Here is a 14,024-nt window from a genome sequence, read left to right as displayed (position 1 = left end):
GTGAAACTGGCCAAGGATAGGTGTGCCAAGCTTGTGGCATCATATTGAAAAAGACTTGAGGCTGGAATTGCTGCCAAAGGTGCATCGACAAAGTATTGAGCAACGGCTGGGAATACTTATGTACATGGGATTTCTCAGTTTTTATATTTTTAATAAATTTGCAAAAACCTCAAGTAAACTTTTTTCACGTTGTCATTATGGGGTGTTGTGTGTAGAATTCTGAGGTAAAAAATGAATGTAATCCATTTTGGAATAAGGCTGTAACATAACAAAATGTGGAAAAAGTGATGCGCTGTGAATACTTTCTGGATGCACTGTAGTTATGTATTATAAGTACATTGCCTTAAGAAAAAAAAAAGTTTATGTTGAATCAAAGCCGTTCTTTTTTTTTTTTGTCTTGTGTAATGGAAGTCTTGTTAAGAATGCAACGAGGAGAACTGAATTGGAAACCATAAAAAGATATTTAATGATAGAGGTTAACGTGCTAACTGAAGAATTCATTTAATTTCTTTACAGAAGTATTTTTTTTCGCTTGTTTTGTAAATAAATATGTTAAATGTTAGAAATGTATACATCTGTGCTCCACATTTTCACAGGAAAATTCAGTAAATGGAAGAAATTAAAGAGCATTGTTGTGTTTAAGCCAGCAGGTATTATACTCTAAATGAGATCATGGATTTGTACCCTGAGGAGGGCTGCTGTACAGGGAAATTATAAAAAGTACAAATCTGGCACATTTCTTACACAACCTCAGGGCGCTGCCCATGATTTACAGGGCTGCACAGAGAGTGTGGCCGAGCTGGAGGTCTTCCTGAATTGGGCTAGCCACATAGACTGAAGAAGTCAAGTGAGGGAGGCCACCTAGAGAACCATGACAACTCTGAAGGAGTCACAAGCTACAGTGGATAAGTAACTTAATTAACTAACTTGACTTACCACGTACCAAGTTAGTGACAACTTAACTAACCTACTTGGCAGCACATGGCATTATTTGAGTCTGATGACCCTCCCATAATCCTAATTTTAACCACAGCTAGACTCTATTGGTTGGTGCCCATGGGAGTCACCTCCTCCATCTTAGATTGCCCACTGGAGTCAAATCCACCTATGTGGACTGCCCATTTGGAGTCAAAAAGACTGGAGATGGAGTGCGACCATTGGAGTGGTGACCCACCATCACCCACTACCCCATTATGAAACAACAGGTTTAGGTTGGAGGATGTTCCCCATATGCTGGGGCCAATGCATAGGCACACTCATCTATATACTGTATAAAAACGTATATTGGGTTCACCCACCCTGAATAAATATAGCACTAAAAAATAAAAATATCTCATACTTAAAAAAATCTTACAAAATGCTGAAATAATGTATTAAAATATTTATACCCAGTTAAAAGGTTCCATAAAATTAATTTTGTGATCATGAGATATTACAGTAAGTTTACTCATGATCCATAAATTATGGTTAAAAGAACCTCTAAAATATTTAAAAGGGTAATTAAAATCCAGCAAATATGAAATTATATAAATAAATATGTAAGACTTTTACTAATAGTATGAAAAAATTTTTTTTTTTTAAAATGGATAAAAAAGTGTGCTTAACCTTAGAGTCCAAAATTATTTTCTTAAGATCAGGTCCCTAAAAAGAAACTTTTGACATTAGGACATTTAAGATAAGGGTAGGGATAGCGGTGGGATTAATATTGGAGTTCCTGGGTCACATTTTTAACCTTAGACCCCCATAAACACAGACTTTAAGGTAAGAGTAGGGGTGTGGAAGGGAACTATATAAAAGATATACACAAATAACAACAGGGTTAGAGTAGGCTTAGGGTTAGGGTTAGGGTTTGGAGAGATGAGCAAGGCACTGGTATACAGACTCATCCAATTCAAATTGTACTTATGGCTGTGGTGTCACACTAACATTTACCACTAGATTATATTAATATACTTAAACATTGCCCTAAAATGTGCTAAAAATCTATTTATAAAAGGTTACATAAATAATCTGTAAAAGTACTCTAGGATCTGTTTGTAGTACTAGAGTGTTGTACCGTGTTAGCCATTGTGGATGTGGTGAGAAGTTAAGCAAAACGACACCAATAAAGGGTGTCATTTTGCGCAACTTCTCACCACATCTAGGGTTAGGGTTAGTGGAAGATGATTGTCCCACAGGACAAAGGCGCTGGTACACTCCTCCTATAAAATAATTCTTAATTAGACAAATGTCACTACTATTCTAACCATCCATCCATCCATTATCCAACCCGCTGAATCCGAACACAGGGTCACGGGGGTCTGCTGGAGCCAATCCCAGCCAACACAGGGCACAAGGCAGGAACCAATCCTGGGCAGGGTGCCAACCCACCGCAGATTCTAACCACCCCCATCAATAAATATTTCCCCCTAACAAATATCCATTTACTAAAATTATAAATAGGTTTGTAAAAAGAGTCTAAAAAAGGCAAATAAATAAGTCTAAAAGCAGGCTATAACGGAATCGGAATATACCCACCCCTTAAAATAGACCTAATAAACTAACCATTCTTAAACCATAAAAGACCTTCAAAACTAATTTTAAATAAGGATTAAAGAAGAGGTTTACATTATTATTTAAAAGATATTTTAAAAATAATTAATTAATTAATTAATTAAAAACCAGTCCATACCTATAGAGTCATATTGGGTTAATCATTAAGCCCAAAGGACCATAACACTATTAAATTAGGGTTATAAAATCTATGTTTAAAAGCAGAAAAAAGGTTAGGGTTAAAATTAACTTTCAGTCATATCCCAACTGTACCTCAAATGTATTTTAATAAACCTAAAAAATAAACCTCCAAAACACACTAAAAAAGGGGGCTCTAAAACATATAAGTATATTCAAAATAAGGTACTGTAAGGAGAAAAAAATAGGAAAGGATTTTAAAGGTAAGGAAATAGGTCCCAGGGACACTTTTGAAGCCTAGGGCTCCGGGTTTGCATTGTGACGTAACTTGTGACCCAACCAGTGGCAGCACATGACACAAAAGTGGGACGCAATGCAGTGGGTTGAGAAACACTGACCTGTGGCACACAATCATTTAAATTGTAATACATTCAACTAATCTGTCACCGGCACATTTGGGTTTGGAAAGAATCATTAAAAAATTTGAAATCATGCCACTGCAAATAACTTGCTTTACTTAGAGGAAATTTAACTCATTAATCACAAAACACTTCAAGCAGCAGAATACAGAACAGGGTGGCATTTTCATCAAGATGGGCACAGCCTTTTTTTTTTTTTCTTTTTGAGCCCCTCGGTCTGTTCCACTTGAGAGCAGACTATAGCAGCCGCAAATGCCAAATGCACATGAAGCTGCCCCCATGGCAGCGCTCTTATCTACAAAAGTCATGATTGGGGTGAAGCTGGCACAGCAGACAAAACAGGCTGTCATATGGTATGAGAAGAAAAATGGCACCCCCATGGGAAAAGCTCATATAAAATTAATTCAGTAATTTTAGGATGTTTCTGTCAGTCAATTGAAATTTTATTTTTTTTTTCTACTTTAATAGAATACTTCAAATGAACCCAGTTCACTGACCACGTGCCTTAAGGTGGCTGTAGATGCCAGGTGTCAATGATGGCGTCACATTTGTCTTTGCTCTGAATATTAAAGTAGCAGCGCTGGTTGACTTCTCATCACAGCTCAAGTGTAAAAGCATTAGCCATAATGGAGAATACACTGGGGCCAAGACCACAATACACTTTGTGCTGAAATCGGGGGCTTCCAAAAGTTGGATGGACCTCTCCAGTTTCATAAATGGCGCCTGTCAGTGTCCGGAGCACGCGTAACTTAATTTTCATAAACGCCACCTGCCTTGGGCGCCAGGATCTGATGGAGACCAGGGTGGACTTGACATGTTCTCTCTGTATTCGAGTGGGTTTCTTCGCACAATTCCAACACATTCTGGTCAGGTAAATTGACCCGAATTTCTCTGCATGCCCCCGTATGAGTGTGTGTGTGTGTGTGTGTGTGTGTGTGTGTGAGTGTGTGTGTGTGTGTGTGTGTGTGTGTGTGTGTGTGTGTGTTCGCCCTGCGATGTTCTGCCTTTCGGCGCCGTGATTTTTATTGGCCGCGCTCGTTGTTTTCTGCCCTGTGACACTGCCCTTAGAAAATGGATAAGGCTAAAAATACCGTTACACACTGAAAACGGAGCACTTTGGAACAACTTCTTTTTATGTAGAGCCAATTTAAAAACGTTCGTTTATACAGCGAATTATGACAGTATGTGAAAAAATAGTTAAAAATAATTTTAAATGTAAAGAAAAGCAAATTCATCTTACTCATTGAATTGAATTGGATCTCTTTAATTTTAACAGAGATTGACCTAACTCAATAAGCTAGTTCCAGAACTGTTGCTTTAATTGTTTTGTTGACCTGAAACATTTGTTTTTGAGTATTTTGGCCATTTAAACAACACTTTTACTAAAAGAATATCATGCGTTTCACAGCATTAAACCAAACGCAAAACGCTATTTTATTTATTTATTTATTTATTTTGCATTTCAAGTCCAAAGATTATGAACTTGTATTTCTTTCTTTCTTTCTTTCTTTCTTTCTTTCTTTCTTTCTTTCTTTCTTTCTTTTCCAAACCCATATACTGTATCCTGAGCAGGGTCGACATCAGTGGCGTAGCTGGAAGCCTCCATGGATCTCTTCCATCCAGCTCCTGATCTTTAAGAGCGCCCTGCAATCAGCTCCGGAGACACCATTACGGCGAATTAGGCATGCGCCTAGGGCACAGACCATAAAGAGAGTAGGAGGATATGTCGGGGGGTCTGGAATTGGGAGCGATCAACCCAGCCGCACAGGTTAGCTCCCGAACAGTCGGTGGGCGCACTATTAAGCTTGGCCTTGGGCGCAAAATAACCTTGCACCGGCACTCCGTGTAATCTCCCATAAACTTAGAGCCACACCCCCGAACCCCCCAACCCGAGCGATGCCAGGCCACTCAGCCCCGGGGAGGTTTAAACTTGCGTGTAATGACAGTGAAAGGGGCCATGGGACATTGTAAATAAGGGTTTGAAAAGAGGGGGACTGATAAAATCTACTAGTACTGATACATCATCATCATCATAATAATCCATCCATTATCCAACCCGCTATATCCTAACTACAGGGTCAATGGGGTCTGCTGGAGCCAATCCCAGTCAACATAGGGCGCAAGGCAGGAAACAAACCCCGGGCGGGGCGCCAGCCCACCGCAGTCATCATCATCATCATCATCATAATAATAATAATAATAATAATAATAATAATAATAATAATAATAATTCCAACATATAAGGTAAAACATACACGAACCAGACCACAGAAGGGCTGCGGGACACGCTGTCTTACACGCACGTCACGTCCCGCAAACTTGCAGGGCAGTAATCAACACAGAAATCACTCAAGTGCTACAGAAACCCGAGCAGCGCTTTATAAATGCAGTGCGAGCGTCCATTAACAACATCTGTAAAATGACCTTCAAGTCTATGAATCCGACATAGAATGCCTAATGTGTGAGAGGCCTGCCGCGTTCGTGCACGGAAATAAAGCGTGGACGTTTAGGGAGAGTTTGGCAACTTCTAAAGCATGCCGCCCAGCTGCCTTTTAAATAACTGGGAGTCCTGCTTTGATTTTTGGGGAATCTTCGTGTGCGGCACGCTAACCGAAAACTCTGTACTGCCTCTCCGTTTTTCGAGTTACTACTTTTTCACATTCTTTGAGCTCCGAAAAGGCGTTATACAAATAACATTTACTATTAATTATTATTATTATTATTTAGGCAGTCAGTTAGGAGGCAGTGCGGAAGTGCGCATATCCTTACAGATAGGCGCGCTGACAGGTCTTGTGGCCGATGCTCCTCAATTAAATGGGTTTAGAAAATGAACGAAGATTTCGCTTCCTTTTTTTGATGAGATTTATTTACAATCTCTATGGGGGAGTATAAAAAATTACCAGAAAAATCTGATTGGATGCTACCGAACAGACGTGATAAAAGTCCCAGTCCACGTCAGCGCTGTGCTCTAATTGGCAGGGCTCTGAATGAAAACTCTGTTCAGACAAAAGCGTCGCCCACTGCCCATTACGTTGAAAACGAAAGCCCTCCGTTAATTCGGCTGCCACTCCGCTCATTAGCCACACAGATATCATGCATAAAACATGTATGAAACGCGACTCGTCACAGGCTTAATCCTCACTCCGCTCACCTCGTCCCTTGTCAGCGCAGATTTCCCAGGCTGCCGACTTCAAAGGGCGCTTGATCACCGCGGCCAGCCATGCAGGATCTCGTTATTTGCTAGTTTTTCTTATATTTTTTTTCCAATAAATTCACTCCGTTTTCACGCCTACAACTAAGAACTCGGCTGCTATTCAATTTAATATACAGGCTGTCCAACCTTCACAAAAATATGACGGAAAAAATCCATTTATTCGGGTACTGTATGCATTTTTCCTTTGCAGAGCCGGGCATAAGGCAGGAACTCACCCTAAAAGAGACACCCGTGCATCACAGATCAGCGCCAAACTCCACATAGAGCTAATGAACTTTGAAATGTTTGAGGAGAAAGGATGAGCACAAACAGATAGAAACACTTCACAAACTGGCAGGGCATTGAACCCAGATAACTGGAGGGGAGAGCCAGTAGCGCTGACCACTTAGCCGCAATGGCTCTTAAAACTGAATATGCTGCAATCAAACCCGATTACCATGTGAATAAAATATGTGTAAAACTATTTTTAATTTATGTAGCTTTGGTCTATGTGACAAGTGACCAGGACTGAAACTACTGTCACCAGCCTGTGGGCCACATGCAATTGTCCCTATATGATGAAAACATGACAATACAATTGAACATGCTACTTCAATATTGAGATCCATTCCATTTCTACTTATAGGCAACACCCTGACTTTTGAGAGTTAATAAAAACAAATGTAAAAAATTGCATGAGCTGTAGTTACCTACCCTTGAGAATCAAAGGCAAACTATTTACACCAAAATCTTGGTATTGTTACCCGGTGGCCACTCACACAAAATTCACCAAATCTTTTCAGCTGACCAGTGGTTGCTGGGAAGGGGCTATATGATAAAGTGCGAGTCACCAACCATAAACACTCAAGCCTAATCGGGAAGGTTGCCGGTTCGAATCCAGCAAATGCCAAAAGTGACTCTACTTCATTGGGCCTTTGAGCCAGGCCCTTAACCTGCAATTGCTCCATCCTGGTTATGATGATAATCTGCATCCAGCCCTGCATGTAGGCCCTCCAACCTACAGGGAAAATCCTGGGGGGTTGGTGACAGAATTGGCACTCCAGCCACCATAACAAACCCCACACTGTTCCATTCCATCTGAACTAGTGTGGTGCTGAGGTGTCACCTGTTGTTTGTGTCACTCTGGTCCTAATCTGGGATACTGAGTTGGTTTGTCATGTGGTGGGTGCAGTCCTAACCTCTCTCTCTCTCTCTCTCTCTCTCGCTCGCTCTAAACTAAGCACCTCCCCGAGGAGGCCGGTTCAGAAGCCCCGCCCCCTTGTAAGCAGTAATTCTGGACACACTTGTTGGCAGAGCAGCGCTGCAGGATTATCAATTTATGCTACCTAGGTCTTTCAATCAACCTTTCATTCTTTCATTTCACCAGTGTACAAACAGGAAGTTTTGAAAGCAGGCCTGGAAGTGTTATGTGCCATGAATTGGGTGGCACAATGATCCACAGCTCCTGCACTTTGGATATGAATCACACCCCGGTCACCAGACTGTGTGGGCTTTACCTCCACGCTGAAGTCACTGTGCCCTTGTCCTCCTCCTCAGCCTGCTCCCATACTCCATGTTTTGTACTGATTGTATGAAATTGGAACCTTTTTGTATCTGATGTAATTTTACCTTGCTTTTAAATTAATTGGCAAGGGATGAGTAAGGGTGCCCAGTGATAAACTGGTGCCCCCTGCATAGGGTTAATAGATACCTGCGAACCCAAAGGAGGGCACCGAAGTTCATAAAGGAGGACAATGGAGAACGCGTCCAGTTCTATTCACGAAACACAGTGTGTTACAATGAAAACTTTAAAACCGCGGCAGGAGAGGCCACTTCATTAGGTGTGGGAGTTGAACAAGCAGTCTTGTGGTGTGCAGTCCAATCCCTTAGTTCATGGGTGTCCAAATCCGGTCCTGGTGGGCCACAGTGGCTGCAGGTTTTCATTCTAACCATCTGCTTAATTAGTGAGCAATTTTCGCCACTGATTAATGTGTTTCGCCTTCGTTTTAATTGACATGACTCAGACCCCTTAGTTCAGGGGTGTCAAACTCTGGACCTGTAGTGCCACAGTGGCTGCAGGTTTTCATTCTAACCCTTTTCCTAATCAGTGATCAGTTTTCACTGCTAATTAACTCCTTTTCCCTTCATTTTAATAGCCCTGTTTTGAAGGATTCAGTCATCTGAATTGATTTGTTTCTTCATTAAATGGCAGCCGAACAGAAATGAGATGTGAAACGAGCCAACAGATGACCAGCTGAACTGGGATTTCAAACTCCAACTAATTTCACTCCAACCAATCTCTTAATGAGAAGCCAATTCTTGCTGTTAATTAAGTCCGTTATTTTATTCCATGGCTTGTTCCTTCTCTCATTCTGCCACAGCAGACATTTACAACACTGTTGATTTTCTGTTTTTTCTAAGATCACCGTCAAGGTGTTTTAGTGAGCTGAGAGACCAACCTTACTGAGATCTTCACCTTTCTTTATTTTTAGATATTGTGTAATGGGCACAGGTGAGCTGGTCATGTGGCAGCTTGTTTTGGGTCTCATTGTTTGTAAGGAAAAAGAAACAACTAAGGGGGCCTGAGCCAAGTTAATTATAACCAAAGCAAAAGAAGTTAATTAGCAGCAAAAACTGTTCATTAATGAAGAAGATGGTTAGAATGAAAACCTGCAGCCACTGTGGCCCTCCTGGATCGGAGTTCGACACCCGTGAACTAAGGGGTCTGAGTCACGTCAGTTAAAACGAAGGTAAAACACGTTAATCAGCTGTGAAAACTGTTCACTAATGAAGGAGATGGTTAGAATGAAAACCTGCAGCCACTGTGGCCCACCAGCATCGGAGTTGGACACCCATGCCTTAGTTGTTTCTTTTTCCTTAATAAGCAGGCAAACAATAATGAGACACATAACATAATAATAAATAATAAAGAAAGGTGGTGGTCTTGGTCACGTTGGTCTGCCCACGGTCACCAAAACATTTTGACGGTGGTCTTAGGAAAAAATAGAAAATCGTCAGTCTGCTCTGGAAGGATAAAAACCACAAGTTTAGAACTACAGACGCAACATTAAGAAGTGAGCAGCAGTCTTCCTCAACAACAAGGCTTTGCTCGGACGACTGTGATGAACTGCATTAGGATGCTTGAAGGCAGTTTATGGCCTAATGAGATCTGTGGAGCCTGTCTTTGCTACCATTTTATGACTTAGTACTTCCTTTCTTTTTTGTTTATCCAACTACATGTGTTGTGTCCATTTTATTTTACCTTTATGCATTTAGCTGATGGTCTTATTTGAAAAGTAACTAGCTAATCAACAGCACATTAGGCCCTGACCTCCATATATCCATCATGGGAGCTCGAGCACTGAAAAGTGACCTGCTTGGGATCACGCAGTGCAGGCCTCGGCCATCAAGGGCCTACCCTACTTGCATTTTTTTGGATGCCTTTGCCCTGCTTCCAATTATTTTATTATTATTCTTCTCTAAATTTGGCTGGCACCTTTATTCAAAATGATTTATAGGATTAAATTACAACACGGCACAGTTTTTCCTTCATTGTTTTTCAGTCTGGAGTACAAGGCAGTGTGAGCGACTTACTCAGGGCTGCACAGGCAGCCAGGGTGATCAAACCTGCAGCCCTATTGTTTAAAGCCTACACCATCCATCCACCTGTCTTCTAAACAGGGGGTACACCGGCACAGGAACATTAGAGACCCACCCTTATATCTTCTTATCCTGTAGGGGGCTTCACATCACATCATGGGAAACATACTATACAAATAACATGCATTATTATTCTTCTTCTTCTTATTATTATTTCCTAATCAGTCCAGAGGCTTTTGATTTGATTGTGTTGTGCTCTGCAGTTCTGTAGGGGGCATCACATCACAGAATAGGAAAGGTGCTATTTAATTCTGTAATTTCAACAGATGGCACATCACATGCATTCGTAGTAATAAAATGCATTACATTGATCTTTCCAACAGATGACGCATCACAAGTATTTGTAGTAATGCATTTGATTACTACAAATGCTTGTAATGCACCATCTGTTGGAATAACAAATGCAATGCATTTTATTACTACACGTATTGCAAAATACTTTCCAATAGGTGATGCACCACAAATGTTAATGCCAAGGTCTACACTGATTAAATTTCAACCATCTTAGAAGGGTAGCACAGCTAATATACAGTATATATATATATATATATCCATCCATCCATTTTCCAACCTGCTGAATCCAAACACAGGGTCACGGGGGTCTGCCAGAGCCAGTCCCAGCCAACACAGGGCACAAGGCAGGGAACCAATCCCGGACAGGGTGCCAACCCACCGCAGGACACACACCCACACACCAAGCACACACTAGGGCCAATTTAGAAACACCAATCGACCTAACCTGCATGTCTTTGGACTGTGGGAGGAAACCGGAGCGCCCGGAGGAAACCCACACAGACACGGGGAGAACATGCAAACTCCACGCAGGGAGAACCCAGGAAGCGAACCCGGGTCTCCTAACTGCGAGGCAGCAGCGCTACCACTGCGCCACCCTATATAATATCCATCCATCCATCCATTTTCCAACCCGCTGAATCCGAACACAGGGTCACGGGGATCTGCTGGAGCCAATCCCAGCCAACACAGGGCACAAGGCAGGAAACAATCCTGGACAGGGTGCCAACCCACCGCAGGACACACACAAACACACCCACACACTAGGGCCAATTTAGAATCGCCAATCCACCTAACCTGCATGTCTTTGGACTGTGGGAGGAAACCCACGCAGACACGGGGAGAACATGCAAACTCCACGCAGGGAGGACCCGGGAAGCGAACCCAAGTCCCCAGGTCTCCCAACTGCGAGGCAGCAGCGCTACCCACTGAGCAACCGTGCCGCCCCCTATATAATATATATATTATTATTATTATTTCCCATTTCCCAATCAGTCCTGAGGCTTTTGGTTTGATCGTGTTGTGCTCTGCAGTGTTCAAATTCCCACGGGGCACTGCCACCATAAAGATCTAGAAACGAAAACTGTCCTGGAATGACATTTATTTATTTATATTTACGTATTTTTCTCCCAGTCTCTGAGAAATCATGCGCTAAATAATATATTCAATAAACTACTGAAATTAGCCCCATAAAAGCCATCTAGGAGCCATAAGTAGGAGGCATCTGATGGCAGACTAAAAGATTAATGCAGTTTATGCGATCCAATTTCCTACGACTTCAGATGTCTATTTAAAGAGGCCGATCCCCCGCATGCATGCACATGAACACTCACACACACACGCAAAACACACACACACACACCGCTGGCCTACTTTATGATTTGAACTTAAATGAAGTAATGCACTGCTAAGAAGCACTGCTTGCCTCCAGATACACAGACCGTACCCTCTGGCAGCATCAAAAAAAAAATGAAAGAGAAAAAAAAAGAAAGAATTTTTTATTAAAATGAAGAATATTCACACCGCATGGCCTACCTGAACGCTGCTAAGTGGGGATGAGCCTCAAATGGGCACTAAACCGGTTAAAGCACAGCTGGTGCCACTCTTTTTTATTTCAGTCTCCATATGTCATTAATTTGAATTGGAGGCAGCGCGTTAGTGCAGGGTGACACGGTGGCACAGTTGTTAGTGCTCACAGCTCACAGCTCCAGAGACCTGGATTTCAATCCTGACTTGGGCAATGTCCATGTGGAGTTTGTATGTTCTCCCCTTTGTCCATGTGGCCTTACTCCTGTCAGGTCCGTCTTAACATAAGGGCACAATGGGCACTGGCTGGGAGTCCCCAGGAGCATAGGGGGTCCACAATCTTTCTGATGTCTATGTATGTTTCTGTTTTGCTATCTAAACAGGGGCCTCAGTACACTACTTTGCCCAGTCGTCTATGATGCTGGCAAGATAGCCCTGTTGTAACCACTAGTGAGATTTACAGTGCACCCGGAAAGTATTCACAGCGCATCACTTTTTCCACATTTTGTTATGTTACAGCCTTATTCCAAAATGGATTAAATTCATTTTTTTCCTCAGAATTCTACACACAACACCCCATAATGACAACGTGAAAAAAGTTTACTTGAGGTTTTTGCAAATTTATTAAAAATAAAAACATTGAGAAAGCACATGTACGTAAGTATTCAGAGCCTTTGCCATGAAACTCAAAATTGAGCTCAGGTTCATCCTGTTTCCCCTGATCATCCTTGAGATGTTTCTGCAGCTTCATTGGAGTCCACCTGTGGTAAATTCAGTTGACTGGACATGATTTGGAAAGGCACACACCTGTCTATAGAAGGTCCCACAGTTGACAGTTCATGTCAGAGCACAAACCAAGCATGAAATCAAAGGAATTGTCTGTAGACCTCAGAGACAGGATTGTCTCATGGCACAAATCTTGGGAAGGTTACAGAAAAATTTCTGCTGCTTTGAAGGTCCCAGTGAGCACAGTGGCCTCCATCATCCGTAAGTGGAAGAAGTTTGAAACCACTAGGACTCTTCTTAGAGTTGGCCGGCCAAATGAACTGAGCGATCAGGTTGAGAAGGGCCTTAGTCAGGGAGGTGACCAAGAACCCAATGGTCACTCTGTCAGAGCTCCAGAGGTCCTCTGTGGAGAGAGGAGAACCTTCCAGAAGGACAACCATCTCTGCAGCAATCCACCAATCTGGCCTTTACGGTAGAGTGGCCAGACGGAAGCCACTCCTTAGTAAGAGGCACATGGCAGCCTGCCTGGAGTTTGCCAAAAGGCACCTGAAGGACTCTCAGACCATGAGAAAGAAAATTCTCTGGTCTGATGAGACAAAGATTGAACTGTTTGGTGTGAATGCCAGGCGTCACATTTGGAGGAAACCAGGCACCGCTCATCACCAGGCCAATACCATCCCTACAGTGACGCATGGTGGTGGCAGCATCATGCTGTGGGGATGTTTTTCAGTGGCAGGAACTGGGAGACTAGTCAGGATAAAAGGAAAGATGACTGTAGCAATGTACAGAGCCATCCTGGATGAAAACCTGCTCCAGAGCGCTCTTGACCTCAGACTGGGGCGACGGTTCATCTTTCAGCAGGACAACGACCCTAAGCACACAGCCAAGATATCAAAGGAGTGGCTTCAGGACAACTCTGTGAATGTCCTTGAGTGGCCCAGCCAGAGCCCAGACATGAATCCGATTGAACATCTCTGGAGAGATCTTAAAATGGCTGTGCACCGACGCTTCCCATCCAACCTGATGGAGCTTGAGAGGTGCTGCAAAGAGGAATGGGCGAAACTGGCCAAGGATAGGTTTGCCAAGCTTGTGGCATCATATTCAACAAGACTTGAGGCTGGAATTGCTGCCAAAGGGGCATCAACAAAGTATTGAGCAAAGGCTGTGAATACTTATGTACATGGGATTTCTCAGTTTTTTAATTTTTAATAAATTTGCAAAAACCTCATAAAGGGTTAAGGAGGGAGGACATACACGGCTATCTTAACATATGGCCACTGGCTGGGGCCCCCAGGTGCATAGAGGGCCCACAATGTTCCTGATGCCTATGTATGTTTCTCTTTTACTATCCAAACAGGGGTCCCGGCCCACTACTTTGCCTAAGGGGCCTATGATGCTGTTAAGACGGCCCTGCCAAACTTTGTATGATTATAGTGGCAAGGAGGTGATTATGGCAAACAAACAGAGCCGTGTTAGCATATGGGCACTGGCCAGGGGCCCCTGGAGCATAGGGAGCCCACCATGTTCCTGATGCCTAT

General features: G+C 42.6%; 1 protein-coding gene across 23 annotated transcripts in view; it reads right to left on the bottom strand.

Moving 5' to 3' along the window:
* rbfox1 (RNA binding fox-1 homolog 1) overlaps window positions 1–14,024 on the bottom strand; it is a 2,603,746-nt gene that overhangs the window by 1,161,526 nt on the left and 1,428,196 nt on the right. The window contains exon 1 of one of the 23 annotated variants that reach the window (XM_051933422.1): window positions 6,241–6,263. The exons of the other annotated variants lie outside the window; for them this stretch is intronic. The gene's annotated coding sequence lies outside the window, so the exon portion shown is untranslated. Of the gene's footprint in view, window positions 1–6,240; window positions 6,264–14,024 lie in introns of those variants that run through there. 23 annotated transcript variants of the gene reach the window in all.

This window comes from Erpetoichthys calabaricus, chromosome 11 (assembly GCF_900747795.2).
Source record: "Erpetoichthys calabaricus chromosome 11, fErpCal1.3, whole genome shotgun sequence".
NCBI lineage: Eukaryota > Metazoa > Chordata > Cladistia > Polypteriformes > Polypteridae > Erpetoichthys > Erpetoichthys calabaricus.
Note: the sequence above shows the minus strand (reverse complement) of the source record. Positions and strands in the feature narration are given on the sequence as shown.